The following is a 19,779-nucleotide window of genomic DNA, read 5'->3' on the forward strand; positions in this document are numbered from 1 at the left end:
ACTTAGACTGGACTACTCTTTTCATCCTAATTTGAAAATGCCTGGAAAAAGAGTTTGATTGTATGAGCTTAGGTCAAACAAAGTCATTGGACTTCTAATCCAATAACTTTGGTCAAGGGGGTAGGATCCAGAACAAATATGGCTCCTGAGGTTGCCAGGCATGTAAATAAGAGAAGCATTGAGGAGTCAAAAGGCATCTTTATAAGCTAGGCAGACTATTCCAAATGTTACAGTCATAAATAACTAATAATGTATGGCAATTTATATTTTACAAAGATGTCATATGTATTTTCAAATTTTATCTCATTTGATCCTCACAACACCCTTCAGTAGACGTAGATATCATTATTCTTATATTTCAGATGAGGAAACAGAAAGTACAAAGACTTAGTGACACAGCTGGACTACGAAGGAGCTACTACTAAACCTCAGGTTTTCTGATTCGAAATTCAGCACTCTTCTTCCTATTCTATGGGAACAGTAGTTTCCGATTTTGTCAGAGTATGAATAAAACTTGAAAACAGGTTTCTGATCTTTATTTTTTTTCCTAAAACAGGACCTCTATTTTCTTTCCTGAGAAGGTTCCCCTCCCTACACTCTGACCAAATGTAACTGGGGTTCCTCCAGTGATTGTCCCACATGTGGTCACAGGCAATTTACCAACCAGATTTACCATGAAGGGTCTGCTTTATTCAACTTTTCCTGCCATTGCTTTCTTCATTAATTCCACTGCCACTGATGGGCTCTGAAGACACTCATTGTTGCCTCCATAGGCAGAGCCCATCCTCGGGTGGCAGATATTCTTTCCAAAGGAGCTGTGTCTGCTGTTCCCCGAACTGCCTTCTTTGAAGTTGCAGAGCCATGCTGAGATTCCTGTGAATGAGGTAATGGCCTTCCATGCCTCTCATCACACCGTTTCACCTGTGCCATAATGCAACTCTGCTTGAGCCACGTCTCACCAGGTATGTCAAATGTAAATTTCCTCTTTTAATTCTGACCTCTCTCTTAATAGCATCTCCAATAAAGTAAAAGAGAACATATAGACAGGAAACATGATCCTGGACATCCCTGGCACCTCTCCGTCTCTCCCATGTACTACTTTTCTTTCATTCATTCATCACCCTTTCATGTATTCATTCACCCAGAAAATGATTCTTGTTTAGTGCTTACCATATGCCGTGTGTCGAGAGACACAGTGGTCAACTGGAGAGTCAAGGTTTCTCCCCTCATTGGGCTCTCTTCTAGTTAAGAGACGGGAGGGAAAACAAACACATGAACAAATAAAGAGAATAATTTCTGATAGGAAGAAAATATATCAGGGTATTGGGGATGTTAATATCTAGTGAGGTAAAGGGGAAACTTGGATGGGCCTCTTTTGAAGAATTGACAATCTATAAATCCGATTTACGTGAAACATATCATTTTTGCAAAGAGAAGCAAGTGGAAAACTTCAGGCCAAGGAAAGAATGAGTATAAAGGCTTTGAAGAGGAAATAGCCTGGTGTCTTTGAGGAAAAAGAAGACTAGAGTCTTAGGAGAGTAGCAAGAGGTAAGGTCAGAAAGGTAGAAAGAAGCTAGGTCATGGGGAGTTTTGTAGTCTACAGGAAGAAAGTTAAATCTTATTCTAAGTGCAATGAAAAAACACCAAAAGTTTTTCAGCAGATAGCATAACAGTTTTCAATGATCATTCTGGCTATTGTAGGGAAAATAAAACATTGGCATTAAGAAAACCCTATTCCTTCCTTCCTTGTACCATAAATAAATGAGTACATTCTCATGAATATAAAAGTATTGCAAATACTTGCTTGGGAAGAAGAGGGAGGATTTGCTGTCTAAATTGAAGTACTGGATAAGATATGATTCTTCCACATGTATACATCAGCACAACTTTTTGAATCCACGATACATGTCAAATTGTACATTTAGCACTGGATAACCTAAGCAGCATACAAGGCCTCTCCTCCAGGAGCTTTCAGTCCAAAAGAAGGTGCAGACAAGAAAAGAAACAATTTCAATTCAGTGTTATATTCGTTATATCTTGCTGTGTTTCAAACCACCCCAAACTTAGTGGCTAAAAATAACATGCTTTTATCATCTCACAATTTCTGTGGGAAGAGAATTTGGGAGTAACTTAGCTAAGTGGTCTGGCTCAGGGTCTCTCATAAGATTGCAAGCAAGATGTTGGCCAGGGTTACTGTCATCTGAAAGTTTGACTGGAGCTTAAGAATCTGTTTCCAAGATGGCGCCCTCACACAGATCTTGGCTGGAAGCCTTGGATCCTTGCCATGAAAACTCTTCATGAAGGTGTTTGAATTTCTTCATGACAGGGCAGCTAGCTTTCCCCAGAGAGAGCAATCCAAGAGAGTGCAAGAATGAACACACAAGGTCTTTTTATGACCTAATCTTGAAAATGACACACAGTGACTTCTACTACACTCTATTCTTCAGAAGCAAGTCACTCAGTAGAACCCAAACTCAGGACAGGGGAATTAGGTTTCACCTAATGTGAAGGAAGGGGTGGCAAAGGGTTATGGGGCATCCCTTAAAATCACTATCCACAAATGTGATAAAGTAATGTTATGCAGGCAAATAGTGGCATCCTTAAATTAGACTTGGAGAATTCGAAAAGCCTTCCCACAGGAAAGTTAAGACTGGGAGTAGTAAGTGAAGAAGAGTTCAAAGAGCACCTTAGGCAGAAAGAAGAGTTAGGAAAATGTCTCTCCAAATAAGAAAGCATGATGCATCAGGGAAATGGCAGTGCGGCATCTCACTGAATCTCTGAAGTTATCAGCTGTAGCAGGGCCCTTCATTTTATACACCAACAAGAAACAAAAATCGCTGCCACTTAAATGTGACAAATTATTGATTGTAAAACACATCTTAACTTTAGAAGTGTGAAGATATGAAATGAAATCAAAGTGCAACTTGGAATCAATGAAATTGGTAGTTTGCTATTGAAAGGGCTTAGAATAAGGTAGGAGAGTGTGAAGTTTGAAGCTGGAAAGGTAACATGGGCCAGATGATGAGTGTATCAGGTCAGTCATGTGTTCATATAAAGAAATACCTGCAACTAGGTAATTTATTAAGAAAAGAGGTTTAATTGGCTCGTGGTCTGCAGGCTGTACAGGAAGCATGGTGCCAGCATCTGCTCAGCTTCTGGAGAGGTCTCGGGGAGCTTTTACTCATGGTGGAAGGTGAAGTAGGAACAAGCACATTACATGGTCAGAGTAGGAGCAAGAGCAGAGAGGAGGTGCCACACACTTTTAAATGACCAGATCTCATGAGAACTCAGTATCACAAGGACAGCACCAAGGGCATGGTGTTAAACCATTCATGAGAAATCCACTGCCATGATCCAATCACCTCCTACCAGACCCCACCTCCAACACTGGGGATTACAATTTGACATGAAAGTTAGAGGGGACACATATGCAAACTACATCAATGCGGGATCCTAGAAGCCTCTAAGTTTAGTCTTTAGCCTATTGTCATTGGGAAGTCTTGGAGGTTTTAAAACAATGATGAGTACTCAGATTTGTATTTTAGAAAGATCACTGTGGCTGCAGTGCATAAAATAACTTGAAGGAAGGCAAGGATACCAGTTAGGTGTTGGTTGTATTAAAGATCCAGAACAGATAAGATGGTGACTTGAACAAAAATTAGTGACAGTAGATGGATTGCAGAGATATTAAAGAAAAAAAATCAACCAGAGCTAGTGATTAATTGGATGTGGGGGTGGGAGAAAAGAGAGTGGGCTCTATAATATTAAAACACCGCACCTCCATAAATTTTACACGATGACAATATGTAGAGTTTTAATACCATTCTGATTGTTATTAATTACCATTATTGGCATCATTATTCTTATCACTTCATATTTTATTATCTTGCTGGGACTAGATGAATTCATGTTATTTAGAGAGACAGCATGATATAGTGAAAAGTGCAGGGTCTGGGGAGACAAAAGAAAGGTTGTTATGCAATGCCGCCTTGATCCTGTAGTAGCAAGTGAATTTGGGCAAGATGTATGACTTCTCCAAGACTGTTTTCTCACCTTTTAAATGAAGATCGCAATTTCTCCTCTGCTGGTGAAACAGGGGAAGTTTATGCTAAGTGTCTGACTTAGTGCTTCATTGCTTGACATACAGTGGGTGCCCAATTAATGGTCGCTATTATTATTACATTCATATAGCACTTAATTTGACAAGCCAAATGACCATTTAGTTGGTTATTTTTCAGAGTAATTTTTTGAAATAATGGAGAAGATAATGAAAATGGATGACGCTATTAAAGCAGGTGAGTGATAGAGGGATTCATATTGTAGCTTCTACCCTAGTCTACCATGGGTATTACAGAGAAATAATCATATATGTTTAAGTTCAACAGTCTATGTGCAGGGTATTCTGCCTATGCATAGCAGATCATTTTGCAAAGGATGTAAGACTCTAATTTTCCCACAATTAGGCAGGTTGTTAATGGGTATTTTATAAATTTTTAAAGACAAGTTTCATTGTCAAGGACAAGTTTCATTGTCAAGGAAGTTTAAGAAATGCTGGGATTTGTTAAACTAGTTCCTTTTCTGCAGAATTTACCAAAGCTTTAAATATTCTGAAGTGTGCTATAAATCTCCAAGAAGGGAGATAAGATGCAGCATCTTCCAAACTTATTTGATGATGGAACTCTTTTGAGACTAGTTTTCCACAGAACACGCATTTGGGAAATTTTGCAGCAGACTGTATTTTCTTGAATATCTGCATCTTGTATGCATCCTGTCTCTACCCTACTTTAGAAATAGCCACCATATCTGAGCAACACAGTAAAAAGATCTTTTTTCATGACTCAGGAAAAGAGAATCTTAAAAGCACCCAAATCCTGTTTTTAAAAATTACTTGACATTGATTGTCAGAAGAAAAAAAAGAAACAATAAAATTCATGGAAAGTATTGAAAAGTTAAACATTCCCATTTCATTTTTATGAGTATATAAAATAAGATAAATAATGCCTATGGGTAACAAGATTGTATATCAATTTAAGGTACAAAAAAGCTTTTTCACATATGTATTTAGACCAAATGGAAGCTATGAAGATGCCAAAACAATAAATACTCATCTTTAAAAGTGTGCATCTATATATCTTTCTTAATTATTTATTTGGAATGTATCAGATAGATAAGGATATAGTCTTATATATATCTGCTAATTACAGTAGTGTACATAGAATTCTGGAATATCACAGAAATCAGAGTAAACTAAGCAATAGTACCCAGAAAAAAAGAAAAGGAAAGCAATCAATAGTTGCCTATTAAATATTATTTTCAAGTAATACTGGTTTCAGCATCAGATTTAATATCTGTAGTTCACAAAGGATTAAAGAGGCCAGTCTAGTTAAACACTCTAACTCATGCCCCATCCCAGAATACCTCTGAATGTAGCCTCACTTTCCTTGGCCAACCTCACTGACAAGGCTGAATGGCCTTATGCTTGATCCTGGGCACTTTAAGGTATGGTTTTCTACGTTGGTCTGTGCCTTTATTAGCCTCTTGGTTATCTTAGTTTTGATTTGGGGATTTCAATGTCTGACCAGCATATTTTCAATTGATTCCTTTACATGCTTTATGGAATTAATTTTTCTTCCCAGGAACAGAATTATAATGAACCCTTCATTGCTCCAAAATCATGTTGTTGGTGTACAACAGGCTATCTACATATTTCTAGAAAGATAATGGCTCCATGTAGCCCACTTACTTGTTTTTGTTGTTTTTCTTTTTTACTCTTGTAGCAAGTCTTTGTGTCAATTTTCAGAAGTATATGTACTGTACATCAGATTCTGTCCAACAAACTCTCCCTGTGCAGTGATCCCTCGTATCATTGCTACAAATTGTCAGTGCCCCAGTGAAATGAAGATATTGATTTCTCCATAACTCCCTTCACCACCTCCATAGGAGGCTCTTTCTGTGGATTCAGAAAACGCATTAAAACCCCATGCTGTCATGAGGTAGATTAATGCCCTTGTGTCACAGCTCTCCTTGGAAACTGCATCAAACACCAAGCATTAGAACTGAATTAGGAGCCACGGAGACTTTTGAGCGTCTCAAGATTGCCACTCTCTTCTGTCCCACGTGAACAATAGATCCATTTGCAAATAGAGTCATGAAAATGAAAATGCCTGGGGACAGGAATGCACAGATGCCCTTGGGTCAGGTCCTCACACACTAAGCAGAGTGGACTGTCGTGTGGATAGTGAATTAGGCAGCATAATCAAACTGGGTAAGAAAGGCAGAGAACTGGAGATGTCAGATACCTGAAAATGCTTTTGAAATGTAACACAATAAATGATGTATACGAAAAGAACTGACTTACCTGAGTGACTTCTTGTCGCATCAGAGGTTCCTTTGTCCTGAAACTTTATCTAATACCTGCTTCCTGATGTCAGCTTTCTGGGATAACAGCTTTTGCTACTTCCTGGCTAAAACTTCATTACTTGCTTGTTATTCCTTGGAACTGATCTTCACTCAGGGCTGCCTGATAAACCTCTCAGTTGAGCTTATTACCTGCCTTTGTATTTTTATTAGTAATTTATCGTGTCCCTAATTTTAGACCAGAATCCTTTAAGCAGACTTGGCATTTCTGCCACCATATAAACCATTTCTCTCTGCTTTCCTTATAATAAAAAGAGCTTCACCTTCTAGACTGAGAGAGAGTGTCCATTCTTTCCTTTAAGAACCGGTGCAGTGGCTAATGGCTATAATCCCGACACATTGGGTGGTCAATGTGGGAGGACTGCTTGAGCCCAGGAGTTCAAGGTCAGCCTGGGAAACATAGGGAGACCCTGTCTCTACAAAATAATAATAGTAATAATAATAATAAATTAGCTGGGTGTGGTGGTATGCTCCTGTGGTCCCAGCTACTTGGTAGGAAGATCACTTAAACTGGGGAGGTTGAGACTGTAGTTATAGCACAACTATACTCCAGCCTAGGTGACAGATGAGACCCTATCTCAAAAGCAAACAAACAAAGAATAAAAATAACATATTTTTAAGGACTATATTTGAGTAGCACAGACCATAGATGATGATAATGACTATGAAAATCCCAATTACCTATTCATTAAAATAAAAACGTTAAAATAATTTAAATTATGTGGACATCAAGTACTTTAAAGCAATTGATTATTTTGTTCTTATTTATTCTGGTATTTTATTAAAGTAATATAGGCATGTGGTGAAACATCAAATAAGGCAAAAAGATTTGGAATGAAAAGCAAGTTTCTCCCTTTTACTATTGCCCCACCTCATCCTGGCCCATTCCCTCATCCATGTCCCCAAGCCAATCACATATGATTTTGGGGAGCTTTAGTTCCTTTGGTGTTATTGCCAACCCCTTTAAATGATGAATTCCATCTGCAGTTTCCTTATTATTGACCTCAGGATTCAACTATTGGCCATGTGTTATGATAACCAGGGGAAGCCTACTTAAGCCACACAGATCCATTACTTCTTTATTTTTAATCCAAAAAATTACAGCTCTATTCCCAGTTCCTTTGAGGTTACCTCTGATTCCATCAATGTTTTCCAATTTTGAATCGCACAATTGTTATTTTAAATCTTCAAATGTGACAGAGGATATTTTTTCTTATTTGTATATATTTGTCTTAGAATGAAATTTTATTTTTGGCAATTGCAACACTTCAGGACAACTTTTGAAGCATACCTATAATTGCATTACAACATGGAATGTGAATAAATAAAATTGAAGCTTGATTAAAATGAGGGCTGGAATGCAAAAGTTAAATAAAGAGCTTAAATGGTGAAAAAAACAAATTGGATTTCTAAACTTACTTTCACTTTGATCATCGAAGGTGTTATATATTATATTTTGATAGCTCAGAGAGTGACTCAAGTGGTAAATTTATAGAGTATCATTCCATTTAAATGAACAGCAGGATGTATTTGCAGAAACAGATTAATGTTTCTTGGAAATTTATTAACACCTGCTTGTTTTTCTACACTCCCGTTGCTATGCGGTTTTTCTATCTATCATATGTAAATTCCATTCTTATTTTTTTAAAATAAAAGGTAATTAAACTGAAAGATCTGTTTCACACATTACAGCTAGTGAGGAGCGCAGTAAAACGTAGCCTGTGCCCCATTGTTAAGAAGGATGATGAGGCATTTTGGAAAGCCTGAGTGTAGAACCCAAGAAGGCAGCAGAAAACGATTGTTTCTTCTTTCTCACTCACTATTAAGTAGGTACATTGGCTACATCTACCCAAATTGAAAAGGAGAAGAATTCTCCCATGGAGTTTGCTGCCTCCACAGCGGCTGATAAGGAAGGTTTTGGAGATATTCAAAAATCAGTATGATGAGGTGGGAATGAATGAGAAGGGGTTTCTCTCCCAAGCACCTAAATGACCCAGCATTCCCCTGGGAGTACGGAACAGACCCTGCTGGACCTGGGTACCCATCTCTCTGCCACCTTGTTTACTATCATGTTCTTGGTGCCAGATATGCAATCAGGCACAGCCTCACTCCAGTTAACAGATTAATGCCTGGTCTTTGTTCACTCTCACAATCCTTAGGACAGTGGAGGTGGGGGTTGTCTCACTATGAACTTTTGGAAATTCTTAATTCTCAAATCAAGAGCAGAATATAGTTCAACTTTTTTTTGTGATGCTTTCCTGAATCTTTAACATTGGAAGTGGAATATACAATTTCATCCCTCTACATCTTATGTTACCCCTAAATTTACCTGGGATCTTTTCTTTTTCTCTTAAAATGAAATTAAATAAATAATTTAAGGTCAGAGACCCCCCTTTAAAATTTTGGTCTAAGGAGGCTACTTGTGTAATTGAAAGTGTATATTGTCTGCACCAATTTTTTTTTGAAAGGACACTGTTTGACCTAAACCTAAACACACCATACAATATGGTACATGGTATGATGCCAACCTATGACATATAGCTAAGTCAAGAAGGCTGAACTTTTTAAAGCTTCCACAATCCTATTTTATAATTAGTTACTCTCCTTTTAGGTTTGGTTACAAAAGATGAGTTTGTAACCAGAACAGTCAATACTTTGAAGTGGATGAAAAATCTAGAGTCTGAGAAACCCAGCATGTTGTTCAGAAGAGGCACCACAGATGGAAGCCAAATGAATTAAACTAGACCAGGTACCAGATAAACCGAGAGTCAGGAGCCAGGTATTAAAGGCAGATCAGGCAGAAATTTAGCATCATGATTAAATGATAATCCCCACCCTGTCTAGCCTAGATCTTCATGACTCCAAAGCCCACACTATGCCTCTCCTTAACCTTGCAGTTAAACACTCGCAAGAGATTAACTACAAATGTTTTTCCTTCTGCTGATTTTGCTGGGTGTTCTATTCACAACAACAACAAAATGCAATTGTAAATGCTGCATTATTATATTCGGTGGATAAACTATGGACCCAAATGAATGAGAAATACTTTAGTTAATGTAATAAGCTGGGTGGTTTGCAGCCTTGACCTTTCTCAGCATTGCTAGAAGCGCTTGCTTTGGAACTCATGGAATCTGAAAGGGCCACCCACAAAACAGCTCTTCTATGAGGATCACACAACAGTGGTCAGGACCCTCCTGACGTTCTCATAGCTTTGTAACCTGACAGCTGCCCTCATTTCCTGCAACTGCTGAATACTGAATACATACTGAGCACCTCCTATCCAGCATGCTCCCTCCACACCTTCCACCCCTCCTTCCTCTTTCTTTCTCTCTTTCTTTTTTTTTTTTTCCTGAGACAGAGTCTTGCTCTGTCACCCAGGCTGCCTTGCTCACCCTAGTTCTATACTCATTCTTGCAAATATAAATTATAATATTCATTTTGGGGTGGCAAGGATCCTCACTCTCTGACAGTATGTTTCTAAAGGTGTGTTCTGACATCTCATGCACAGGGTCTATCTCCACTTTGCACATGTCTTCTCTTCACTGCTGTCCACACTGACATGGGTTCCTTCCCTTCTAGTTGCTTTTGGAAGCCCTTATTTGCATATTGGTGTCTGAGGATTAGATCTGCTTCTAGATTCATTGAAATGGGTTCCTTTCCTTAAAAAATTCCAGTTATTGTTTCTGCATGATTTCTAGGAGTTTAAAGAAGAAATGATGAATTTTGCAGCCAAATTCACAAAAGAAATTCTACAAAAGTTATTTCAAAGGGAAAATGTTCAGGACTTGTGAATGAATGGGGGAAAGGAACAAAAAAGTAAGCAAGAAAAAAAAAGAGGCATGTTGAATTAGTGTTAACTATGAGCAATAATTATTTTCTTCATATTTTATTAACTAATTCATTTACAATTGGCATGAAATGATAAGTAGGAATTTTTCCTCACTTATTCTTTTGCATGAAAAATCTGTTTTAATATTATTGGTATTTTACCTAAAAAGAAACTGAAGATGACAAGGGGCTAATACCCAGAATACACAAGGAACTCAAATAATTCAACAGCAAAAAAAAAACATATAATCCAACACAAACAAACAAATAAAAAGTGGGGACATGAATAGAGATTTCTCAAAAAAAGACAGACAAATGGCCGGCAGGTATTTGAAAAAATGATCAACATCACTAATCATCAGGGAAATGCAAATCAAAACCACAACGAGATATCATCTCACCCCAGTTAGAATGGCTATTATCAAAAAGACAAGAAATAACAACTGCTGGCAAGGATGCAGAGAAAAGGGAATGATTTTGGGTTGGGAATGTAAATTAGTACGGGCATTATAAAAAATAATATGGTGGTTTCTCAAAAAACTAAAAAGGGAACTATCATAAAATCTGGCAATCCCACTACTGGGTATTTACCCAAAGGAAAGGAAATCAATATATCAAAGGAATACCTGCACCTCCATGTTTACTGCAGCACCATTCACAATAGCCAAGATATGGAATCAACCTAAAGATCCACCACTGGATGCATGGATAAAGAAAATGAGATAGATATATACAAGGGAATACTATTTAGCCATAAAAAAATCCTACCATTTACAGCAACATAGATGAAATTAGAGGTCATTATGGTAAGTGAAATAAGCCAGGTATAGAAAGACAAATGTCACATGTTCTCATTCATATGTGGAAGCTTAAAGTAGATCTCTTCGAGGTAGAGAGTAGAGGCTTGGGGATGGTGGGGAGGGGGATGAAGAAAGGTTGGTAAATGGGCACAAACACAGAGTTAGATAGAAGGAGCAAGTTCTGGTGTTCAATAGCACAGTAGCATGACTATAGTTAGCAAACATTTATTGTGTATCTCAAAATAACTAGAAGAAAAGATTTGAAGTATCTCAACACAAACAAATAATAAATAATTGAAATGGTGGATATCCTAAATATCCTGATTTGATCACTATATAGTATATGCATGTATCAAAATATCTCATCTGCCATAAACATGCACAATTATTGTGCATCAATAAAAATATCTTAATAAATTAACTTAATTTTTTAAAAAAAGAAGCTGAAGACATAAGTTAACAGAGATGATAGTGCCTGTGCTCACCATACTCCACTAACTTTCAAACTCTTTCATGTATAAAAATGTCATATAAAATGGAAATATTTTCTTCAAAGAAATATTTACTATCTATAGTTTACCAAAAACTGTTCAAGCTTCCCAGAATAGCCAACTGAATGGCCATAGTTTACTGGTCCATCTGTATTTCACACTATTTCCATTAATTAATTGAAACACTTCCTGATATCCTGCCAGATATCATTCTCCCTGCCATGTGCCCAAGCTGGTAGCAAACTGAGTATTCACTGTGGTCAATGTACTTGTCCTGCCCCTGGGCAGATGTTGATGCCAGCCTTGCATCTTTCTATGGCCTCCCAACATTTTCCACACTGCCTGATAAAATAGTGCCCATTCTTCAAGGCCCATTTCAAAGTCCATTTTCTGCAAAAGTCTCTGCTGAGCCTGCCTTTACTGTCAATTCAAAGGATCACCTTTGCAAAATATTAGTTGCATGGGAAATATTTCAATAATTTATTGAATAATCTGAATACAAATAAGCATTTGAAGACACATGACTTGCGATTAGATCCAAGAAAGCTTGGAGAGATTTGTAAATCTTTTGTATGGTTGTGGCAGCTGATACCAGAATAGAAAATAACTCTTTGAGGAATGCAGTATAGGAGTAAAAAGCACAGGGGCTATAGCCTGAGGAAACACGGTGATCTACCCCAAGACTCAGGTAGGCATACATATAATGACATCAGATATTCAGGAATGAAAGAGTCAAGAGCACTGCAGGTATTCTTTTCCTGGTCTGATCATAGTGAGGAAAATATTTCTCTTTGTGGGTGGCTATTTGGAATGCTCTTTCTCATTATAATAATATGTTCTATTAAAAATCACAGCATCAATACAACTCATAATGGCACTTTTTCTTCAAGATTGCTTCTAAGTTCGTGCATGAAGTCTGGAGGAGCCACTTAAAACCTGAAGATTTTGCCATGATAATCACCAAGGAGACCAGTGCCTGGGTATCATTTGAGGAAGGAAATAAGAAAGGTTTATTTAGTTTGGAATATCATGATATGTTAGAAAAAATAACATTTAGGTGATTGTTCACATTCTCTTTCTCCTCCTTTAAGCTCCAAGAAGAACTCCATCTCTGCCTGATTAATTTCTAAGTTTTTATTGTGTAGAATTGGGGTAATGGATGACAGGCACAATATAAAAACTTGATCTGATTGATCCACACTGGAAAGGACAGAGTTATTTATAGATAAGACCATGAGATGGGGATAGGGCGGTAATAAGAAAAGCAGTATCTAGTATGTGCTGTGTTTGAGGGAGAGTTTGGGAGAGTTTTGAGACAGAAGGAGGGATATTTGGTTAGCCACCATGACATGATTTCCAAAGATTCAGGTAATACATGGATGAAGGAATTTTTAAATTTTTTTTAAATTTTGAATTCAGGAGGTACATGTGCAGATTTGTTAAAAGTGTAGTTTCCGTGATGCTAAGGTTTGGGCCGCTATTAAAACTCTTGTCCAAATAGTGAACATAGTATCCAGTAGAAGTTTTTCAGCCCTTGCCCTCTTTCTTTTGGAGTCCCCAGTGTCCATTGTTCCCATTTTTATGTCCCTGTGGACCCAATGTTTAGCTCCCACTTATAAGTGGGAACACCTTTGAAACAAGTAATAAAAAACCTACTAACCAAAAAAGTCCTGGGCCAGATGGATTCACAGCTGAATTCTACCAGACATACAAACAAGAGCTGGTACCAGTCCTACTGAAATTATTCCAAATAATTGAGGAGAGGGGAATCCTCCTTAACTCGTTCTATGAAACCAGTAACATCCTGATACCAAAACCTGGCAAAGACACAACAAAAAAAGAAAAAAGCAAGTCAATAGCCCTGATAAACATAGACGCAAAAATCCTCAACAAAATACTAGCAAATAGAGTCAAGCAGCACATCAAAAAAGGTTAATTCATCATGATCAAGTAGGCTTTATTCCTGGGATGCAAGGTTGGTACAACATACACAAATCAATACATGTGATTCACCACATAAGTAGAATTAAAAACAAAAACCATATGATCATCTCAGTAGACACTGAAAAAACATTTGATAATATCTAACATCCCTTCATGATAAAAACACTCAACAAACCAGGTATTGAAGGAACATACCTCAAAATAATAAGAGCCATCTATGATGAATCCACAGCCAACATCATACTAAATGGGCAAAAGCTGGAAGTATTCCCCTTGAGAAGTGAAGGGAATTTTAAGAGAATTTTTGCTGTTTGTTATTAAGGAAACTTTTCTTTTGTCTGTTTTGTAGTGACTGTGCTATTTGGATTACTTTTAAAATCCTTTGGGATGTCAAAACTATTTTTTTCTTTCCTGAGTGTGACAGTAGATGTGCCAGTTTCATAGCAGTTCCATTTAGGTTGTTGTGTTTGGGTTAACAGAGATATATAAATGCGGAAATGTCTTATAGACATTTAGAGATATATGACCTGAGTTTAGATCAGAGAAGGCTTGGAGAGATTTATAAATCTTTTGTATGGTTGTGGCAGCTGACACTAGGGGAAGAAAGAGCTCTTTGAGGAATATAGTGCAGGAGCAAAAAGCACAGGGGCTAAAGCCTAAAGAAATGCAGTGATCTACACCAAGACTTGGTTAGACATAGAGATACTGACATTAGATATTTAGGAATGAAAAGGTAAGGTGCACTGTGGTTAGCTGAATAGGAATTTCAACAAAATAGGCTTCATAAGAGTGACTTAGAAATGCAATCTTACCAAAATAGACTGAATATTTGGAGTATGACATCAAAGCAACAGGATGTGAGCAAGGAAACAGAAAACCCATAGGCAAGAACTGTGATAGTCTTTAAAGAGGAGAGTGGTGCCAATAGAAAGTGGCTACCAGCTACTTACCTGAATAGAGCAACTCTGTTTACCTGAATAAAGTAACAACTGGCATAGCTGTGTCAAGTTTTGTGAGGAAGATCTTTAAGGGGCAAGTTATTGAAATGAGGGTAGAGAAAATGGAGGCTATGTCAGGACCTGGGGACACAAGATATTCATCGGCTGAAATGGCAGATTAAGGGCCTCTGAAACTCCACTTCCCTATAAAAACAATGAGAACACTGGCAAAAATGGGCAGAATCAACTTTTTCAGAAACCTGGAAAGTAATCAAAGACTTGCAAAAATCTGAGGCGTATTTATTCAAGGATCTAGGAAGACCTGCTGTCCCTTACTCAACTCAGGATTTCTCTGAGTTTCTCTCTGGAAGCACTAACACTATCAGGGTACAATAGGGGCTCTGCTCTGTGTTTCATAACAACCAAATCCACTGAGTCCCCAGCTACATCTCTGAATCTTTCCCTGAAAGGGGTTTTACTTGTGTCCAAATAAAAGAGCTCAGGAGAGTACAAAATTCTATGAACTATGATAATGTAATCCAGAATAAAGAATGGGTGGGGGTGAGATGGGGATTTGTTTGTACAGAATAAATAAATTTGAAGAAATATACTTTATAACAAAAAAATGTAATTTAATGTTTCCTATGAAGTTAATTCTATCCTAAGAGTTTTCTAATCTTTGAAGACGCGCTCAAACCCAAGATTTTTATGACTATTAAAATTCCTGAGTTGCATTAGATATTAATATACTATTTTCCCCAAAATGTATAAGTTACTTTATATTTTTATAAAGTGTGTTCCCATGCAGGATTTTTTAATCCTCATGACATTTCTTTGAGGAAGGTGATATGATTTCCATTTTAAAGATGAGCAAAATAACATTCAAGGAGATCATGGAATTTGCCTAAGGTCTCCAAGCCAGAGAATGCTAACCAGACCATTCTCAACATCTGCTCCTCAAGTTTTTTGTCTCCTTTTCTTCCTCCTCCCTTTCCTTCTTTTTAAATATTTTAAATATTTTTTATTTTAAATATTTTTTATTTTAAATATTTTAAATATTTAAATATTAAGGTTTAAGAGGCATGCATTCATAATCATCATTCGGGTCAAGAAATAAAACATTACCAGAGCCTCAGAGGCCCCTTGCTGTCAATCTGTCAATCATTACCCTCTCACTCTCCCCAAAGATAGCTACTATCTATGTATATTGCAATACCCCCTTTACCTCTTTACCACCTAAGCATTCATTCCTAAAGACTGTGTGTTTGTACTTGATATACATAGAATCACTATATATGTCTGTATATGTACCTTTACACACACACACACACACACACATACAGGTTGAGTACATCTTAGCCTAAATGCTTGAGACCAGAGGTATTTCAGATTTTTTGCAAGTTTTGGAATATTTTCATTATAGCATCCCAAATTTGAAAGTCTGAAATCTAATATGCTTCAATGAGCATTTCATTTAAGCATGATATTGGAACTCAAAAAGTTTTGGATTTTGGAGCATTTTGATTTCAGATTTTGGGATTTGGGATGCTTAAACTCTATATGTGTGGTGTGTGTGTGTGTGTATGCTTGCATGTGTGTATGTACACATACATATATAGTTTGAGTCTGACATTTTTCACTCAAACTATGCTTTATCCATAGTTTAGCTGTAGCCAAATTTTGTATTTTTCTTGCTGTATACCAGCCGGTGGTATATGTGATACATAAATATATCACAATTGACATATCATTACTGATAGATATTTGGACTGTTTTCAGTTTTTAGCTATTTCCAATAGCTACTATGAACATATTTCTATGTGTCTCATGGTACACCTGTGCACACATTTCTATTGAGTGTATGCCTAGATATAGAACACTGCGTCACTAAGTACACATGGCTTGAACTTTGGTAGAAAATGCCAACCACTTTGTATACCCACTTTTGTTAAGTGCCTGTAACAGCTGCTTCCCCATTTTTCTACTTGGTTGTATTTTTCTTATTAGTTTATAGTCTTAATTGGCTTGGACCACTATAACAAAACACCATAGACTGGGTGGCTTAAATAACAGACATTTATTTCCAACAGTTCTAGAGGCAGGGAAGAAAGACCAAGGTTCCAGCTGGTTCAGTGAGGGCTCTCTTCCTCACAAGACAGAGAGAGAGAACCTCTGGGCTCTCTTCTTCTTATAAGGACACTGATTCAAGCATCTCACCCCGCTACTCATGACCTCATCCAAACCTAATTACGAACCAAAGATGTCACCTCCAAATCTATCACACTGGGGACTAAAATTTCAACATACAAATTTGGGAAGGACACAAACATTCAGTGACTAAAAAGGAGGTGTTTTTGAAAAAAAAAAATTCTGGTTTTCAGCTCTTTATTCATTATGTGTGACAAATAGCTTATCCTACACTCTTCTTCCTTTTTTTCTTAATGGTGATAAACACAAATTCTTAGTTGTATTAATTTTCAAATAAGTATGTTCTATGTATTACTTAAGAAATAGTTCTTTGTCTTGGGACAATCAAGATATATTCCTAAATTAACTCATAGAAGGTTTGCGATTTAGTCTTTCATATTTAAATCTAAAATTCATCTAGAATTTTTATTTTGTTGTCTACCATGTGAGATGTGGGTTCCAAATAGATATCCAATTGTCTCAGGACATATTTAAAAGACTCTGCAATGCCATCGTTTACAAAAGGCAGAGTGTCTTCATATATGTAGGTATGTTTCTAGACTCTATTCTGATATATTGGTTTATTTATTTTTCTGTACCAATATCTCACTGTCGTAATTATTGTAGCTTTGTAACAAGTCTCAATATCTGATTATGTAGATCTTCTAACTCTGTTCTTCTGCAATATTGCTTTCGCTATTTTTGGCCCTTAGCATATCCATATGCAAATAGAGGATTAATTTCTCAATTTTCACAAACTACATATACACACACAAGAAACTTAATGAGATTTTGTTTGTGATAGTATTAAATCTACAGGTCAATTTGGAAAAAATTGGTATCTATACAACATGAGTCTTCTAATGCATGAATATGGTATTTTCCTCCACTTACGTAGGTACTCATTTGCTTGATAATTTTTGCCAGTTTTGTACATTTGGATCTTACACATTTTTAAAAGTGTTTTGTGTTTAACTCTAGAAATTTAATAATTTGATACTATTGTAAAGTGTCACAGAAATTAAGAATTTAAAATTTTATTTTTCCAAATGTTTGGTACTGGTATGTAGAAGTACAATTCATTTTTTTACGTAGATATATAACCAGCAAACTTACTAAGCTTATTAATTCTAATATTGAATGTAGATTTATTTCTATGTACACAACTATGTAATCTGTGATAATGAAGATTTTAATTATTTTTAATCAAGCTTGGTATTAGTTTTGTAAATGCTTTGGTCATTATCCCTTCAAATATTTCAACTGTTCCATTTTCTTTATCTTTCTCTTCTTGGACTATAGTTACTTATATTAGACTTTCTCTCTATATTCTCTTATGTCTCATATCCTTTCTTTTCTAATTTCCATCTTCTGTTTCTCCATTTTTCAGTTTGAATATTTTCTTCTGATTTATCTGGTAGTTCACCAATCCTCACTTCTGTGGCATCAAATATGTTGTTAAATCCATCAACTGAGTTCTTTATTTAGGTAATTTTAAATTTTCTAAAATTCTCTAGTTCTTTTTTAAAACTTACATAACCTTTTATTATAGTTTCTAGTTCTCAATTTTTCACTTTAACTTCTCTGAGTTTCAGATTTTCTATCTTTGCTTAAATTTTAGACTAGTTATTAAACCAAACTAGAACAGTTGGTTTGAATTAACCATAACCCCTCATTATTAGAATCAGAAGTCAGCCATCCTTAAACTTCTTATCTTTTCACATCTGCCATCTTTTAGACACATTCCTGCCATTCTGGACCTTAAATATGGCTAGGAAAATATGGTGCATGGCCATTAAGCATTAAGACCGGGCGTGGTGGCTCATGCCTGTAATTCCAGCACTTCGGGAGGCCAAGGTGGGCAGATCACCTGAGGTCAGGAGTTCGAGACCAGCCTGGCCACCAAGGTGAAACCTCGTCTCTACTAAAAATACAAAAAAATTAGCCGGGCATGGTGGTGGACGCCTGTAACCCCAGCTAGTCAGCAGGCTGAGGCAGGAGAATCGCTTGAACCCAGGAGGCAGAGGTTGCAGTGAGCCGAGACCGTGCCATTGTACTCCAGCCTGGGCCACAAGAGTGAAACTCCGTCTCAAAAAAAAAAAAAAAAAGAGAGAAAAAAAAGCAATTACAGGGCAATGTAAGACAAACAGTCATTAAACGAAAGATACAGACTTTTAAGTGCTTTGGAAGTCAAGAAAAGGTGATAGATGTATACAGCTGAGAGGACATATGGGGCTTAGGAAAGCATACAAGAGAGAAGGAGGCCAGAGGCCGTCTGAGTTGAGAAGCCTGGATGAGGGTAAATACAAAGCCCAGGCCAAAAAGTGCAGTGAGCATAGATGGTTGCTGGACTGGTAGAGAAGGGAAATATGATTTGGAGTTGAAGACATCATTTTAAGGAAAACCTTAAAAGTTAAATGGAGGTGTTTTGGGTTTTATTTTGAAAACAATGCCAGGCTGTGAGATCTTTTTAACTTGATTAAGCAAGTCTGGGTGACATGCTTGCCCCTAAAGCTGAATGGGGAGGTCAATCGCACTTTAACCAATTGTCCTGAGAGTGGAAAAGGGCCAGAATTGCCGGATTCACCAAATGAAGATACGAGTTGCCCAGTTAAACTTTAATTCAGATAAACAATTAATAATACGTTAGTATAAGTATGTCCTCTGCAATATTTGGGACATATTTACATTAACGTATTATCTATTAATTTTGTGAACTCAGATTTAACTAGGAGTCCTATATTTGATCTGCAATTCTAAAGTGGGTGCTTCTGTTAAGGAAAATTGGGATGCTATCATGCAAAGGGGAATAGATGCTCAGCAAACTCAAATGCAAAAATGCAAATATCTGCCAAGAATAGGCTAGGGAAGAAGCTAATAAATCTCTGTCCTTTTGAAACTCTACCATCTGAGGTATTGAAGACCCTCTTCAGTATAAACAAGTAACATGCTGACAACATGCCAATTTGCAATCCTAATTTTTAAAACATTTGGAGAGAACATGAATTATTCCAAAATTTGTCAAGACAATTTGTTCACTTACAAAGTTACTTTCTTCTTCCCCAATTATTAAACAACTTTATTTCCATAAACCTGAATGCTCCAGGAGGTTTTAATGAAAATAAGTGGAACAATCTTCAAAATGTCCATCTAAGGAAAGAAATAATTCACTGA

At 36.8% G+C, this 19,779-nt stretch overlaps 1 long non-coding RNA gene across 1 annotated transcript in view; it reads right to left on the reverse strand.

The window, feature by feature from the left end:
- Positions 1-461: 461 nt before the first annotated feature.
- Positions 462-19,779, reverse strand: part of LINC02906 (long intergenic non-protein coding RNA 2906) — a 33,483-nt gene continuing 14,165 nt past the window's right edge. The window contains exons 2-3 of the long non-coding RNA XR_010159382.1: positions 1,171-1,241; positions 462-921 (exon numbers count right to left, since the gene is read on the reverse strand). This is a non-coding gene — a long non-coding RNA (long intergenic non-protein coding RNA 2906). The remainder of the gene's footprint in view (positions 922-1,170; positions 1,242-19,779) is intronic.

Source organism: Pan troglodytes, chromosome 7, assembly GCF_028858775.2.
Source record: "Pan troglodytes isolate AG18354 chromosome 7, NHGRI_mPanTro3-v2.0_pri, whole genome shotgun sequence".
NCBI classification, from domain to species: domain Eukaryota; kingdom Metazoa; phylum Chordata; class Mammalia; order Primates; family Hominidae; genus Pan; species Pan troglodytes.